Source organism: Balaenoptera physalus (genome assembly GCF_965194825.1).
Source record: "Balaenoptera physalus genome assembly, chromosome: 3".
In the NCBI taxonomy this organism is placed as follows: Eukaryota; Metazoa; Chordata; class Mammalia; order Artiodactyla; family Balaenopteridae; genus Balaenoptera; species Balaenoptera physalus.
In genome coordinates this window covers 122265538-122269645 of record NC_138890.1, presented here as the reverse complement: position 1 = coordinate 122269645, position 4108 = coordinate 122265538, and positions in this window count along the sequence as shown.

The following is a 4108-nucleotide window of genomic DNA, read 5'->3' as shown; positions in this document are numbered from 1 at the left end:
CTAGAGATTTTCTTTTGCCTTTTTTTAAAAAATTTGCGATATAATTGATATATAACATTGTGTAAGTTTAAGATGTACAACATGTTGATTTGACCACTATGGCATTAGCTAACACCTCCATCATGTTACATAATTATCATTTCTTTATCATGGTGAGAATATTTAAGATTACCCTCTTAGTAACTTTGAAGTATGTAATATAGTATTTTTAACTAGAAACACAGTGCTGTACATTATATCTCCAAAATTTATTCATCTTCTAACTGCAAGTTTGTACCCTTTGACCACCATTTCCCCAGTTCTCTCACTCCCCCATCTGCATTTTTAGACAGACACCCAAATAAAGCACCTCAATCATGAAAAAGAAAGAAAAAGAAAAACATATTCAAAATGTTAACAGTTGTGGTTATTATAGAAAAATTGTGACTTTTTTCTTTTGTATTTTTATGTTTATCATGCATTACTTTTATAAGTTAAAAAATAAAAAGAATAAATATTCTATCTTATAAAAAAATAGAACTTGCCACCTTTTATAGAATCCAATTCCATTTTTGGAAAACTAATTTGAGCTCTTTATTAATTTGGAGCTGTTGATAATTTTTATAGACAATGTAGTGTTTTCAACATTCTTTTAAGATGGACTTCAAGGCATCCCTGCTCAGGGAACTAGATCCCACATGCATGCCGCAACTAACAGTTTGCATGCCGCAACTAAGAATTTGCATGCCACAACTAAGGAGCCAGTGAGCTGCAACTAAGGAGCCCGCCTGCCTCAACTAAGACCCGGCACAACCAAATAAATATTTTTAAAAAATTGCTCTAGTTGAAAAAGACATAATGACGTTAAAAAAAAAAAGAAGGACTTTAAACTGGGAAAGATGCACTGCAGTGGATAATAGCATTTGAAATCTGTTCTTTAGATCAATAACAAAAATAAAGAGATTTGAATTCTAAAAACTTTTCTTTGGAATATTTATAGTTTTGCTTCATTTGTTTTGATAAATCATAATTTATGTGTAGATTTTTAATTATATGTGTAGTTACTCCTTTTGCCACAGTGTATTCTTGGAAATGGTCCACATGAATTATAAAAAAATTTATATTTTTCTCATAGAAAAACATCCTGGAAAATACCTTCCTGATCCAAAGATACAACATTAAATAAATCATAGATGCACGCTTTATTAGTGAATCCCAACTCAAAGGGTTACCACCATCCTCAGAAAAACTTTCTGCATTTTCCTAAGATTTTATTGTCCTGTTGTGTGCTCCCTCTTAAAGCCCAGCTCTGAGGGAGAAATTGTATTAGTTAGCTTTCTTGGAAATCATGCTGAAAAACAACCTCAAATCTCAGTGGCTTATAACAAACATATTCTCTGTTGGATCCATGGTTTGGCTGATCATTCTAGGACCCAGGCTGAGGGAGCAGCCACTATCTGAAACACATGCTCATGGCTTATGAGGCCAAGTCAAATTACACAAGCACATTTCATTTCTACTTGGAAGAGGTATACATTATTTCCACCCAGGTTCCACTCAAGCTCAACATCACTGGGGCAGGAAAGTATACTCCCACAGCAGGGAAGTGCTGGGGAAAGCAAATGGATATTTGCTGAAAAGAATACAGTCTACCACAGCCTGCTACCTTGGTCTTAAATATTAACTTCCCTTCTGCATGTAAAAGATGCACCTCTCCCCAAAGAAAGTAAGCTAACAATGTCATCTAGTCATACCAGTTTCAAAGAGTCTTCACATTATTTCAGATGTAGCTCTTCCTGATCTGGAGATCTATGAACTGAAAAGACAAGCTATACTGCTTCACACAGCCAGCAAACAATAGTGGAGAAGGACCGTAGCAATTCTGAAATATTGCTTGGCCAGTAATAGGAGGTGCCCTTTCCTAGGGGACAGGGAACACCGTTGGATTTGGCTCTCTGGAAGCAGTTCTTTATCTGTGGTTCTTCATTCTGCCCTTTGGGAGGTTCTCCCTATCCATTACTAACTTTGGCCATATCTGAAGAGGGCATTAGAGATTATGCCTATCTGAACAGCTTTCTTAGTTGGGGACCCAAATATCTTTTTACATCTCAAATAGTCACAGTCTTAAAATCCAGGCTAGTGGTGCTTTTGCGAATACATTTTTCTTAAAAATGGTGGTGGTGGTGATGGTTGTTTTGGTTGGTTGTTTCATCATATCAAACTATGATTTACCAGCTGACTGGTTTTATAAATAAAGTTTTATTGGAACAAAGCCACACCCATAGGTATACATATTATCTATGGCTGCTTTCCCTCTACAATAGCATATGCTGGTCCCCTGCTTATGATGGTTCAGCTTAGGATTTTTCAGCTCTGTGATGGTGCAAAAGCTATATGCATTTAGTAGAAACCATACTTTGAATTTTGAATTTTGATCTTTTCCTGGGCTAACAATACTCTCATGATGCTGGGCCGCAGCAGCGAGCCACATCTGTCAGCCACACAGTCACAGAGGCAAACAACCAATATACTTAGAACCATTCTGTTTTGTTTTTTTTTTAAATAAATTTATTTATTTATTTATTTATTTTTGTCTGTGTTGGGTCTTCGTTTCTGTGCGAGGGCTTTCTCCAGTTGCGGCGAGCAGGGGCCACTCTTCATCGCGGTGCGCGGGCCTCTCACTGTCGCGGCCTCTCCCGTTGCGGAGCACAGGCTCCAGAGGCGCAGGCTCAGTAGTTGCGGCTCACAGGCCCAGCCACTCTGCGGCATGTGGGATCTTCCCAGATCAGACCAGGGCTCGAACCCGTGTCCCCTGCATTGGCAGGCAGATTCTCAACCACTGCGCCACCAGGGAAGCCCAATCATTTTGTTTTTCACTTTCAGTACAGTAGTCAATAAGTTACATGACATTTTCAACACTTTATTATAAAATAGGCTGTGTTAGATGATTTTGCCCAACTGTAGGTTAATGTAAGTGTTCTGAGCACATTGAAGGTTAGGTGTATTGGGACTTCCCTGGTGGTGCAGTGGTTAAGGCTTCACCTTCCAATGCAGGGAGTGCTGGTTCAATCCCTGGTCAGGGAACTAAGATCCCACGTACCTCGCAGCCAAAAAGCCAAAACATAAAACAGAAGCAGTATTGTAACAAATTCAATAAAGACTTAAAAAAATACATTAAATAAAAGGCTTAGGTGTATTAAATTCATTTTGACTTAGGATCTTTTCAACTTAGGATAGTTTATTGGGACGTAAACCCATCATAAGGAAGATCTCTAGTTGAACTGAACTGAGTAGCTGCAACAGATTATATGCACCCCCTAACCTCTTCTTAACAGTCACTGACTTGAAGGAACCAGTTACCCTGTAGAAAGTTCTCTATTCTGATTAGTCTGATTGCTTCCTAGTAGTTTAGGTAGCTTGTTTCACCTCTGTATTCCTGTAAATCAGAAGTCAGATCTAAGTGCTTTTTTTTTTTTTTTAATTTATTTATTTATGGCTGTGTTGGGTCTTCATTTCTGTGCGAGGGCTTTCTCCAGTTGTGGCAAGTGGGGGCCACTCTTCATTGTGGTGCGCGGGCCTTTCACTGTCGTGGCCTCTCTTGTTGCGGAGCACAGGCTCCAGATGCGCAAGCTCAGTAGTTGTGGCTCACGGGCCTAGATGCTCCACGGCATGTGGGATCTTCCCAGACCAGGGCTCAAACCCGTGTCCCCTGCATTAGCAGGCAGATTCTCAACCACTGCGCCACCAGGGAAGCCCCCTAAGTGCTTTATTAAAGTAGTTTCAAATTTTTTTTATCAAGAAAATTCACAAGTTGTTCTGGGTACTTTGTATTGCATCACATCAGGAAGCTGTCATGCACAACGAGTTCTACCTAACAGATGTACAGCAAATGTCAGGAACAAGGTACATGGAACAAGAAAGGAGTCAAAGGCCAGATAAGATAGGGACGTTAAGAAGACACAATATAAGGTAGAATCAGGTGGTGTGCTCCACAGGTCCATGAAAATAGTCAAATAATAGCATTCAGGATATAGACTGTTGACTGAAAGAAAAATGCACAATGTAAGAGCTGTGAGTTGAGTTTTATTCAGTGTCCTACTGAGGACTAGGAGACAGCCTCTCAGATAGC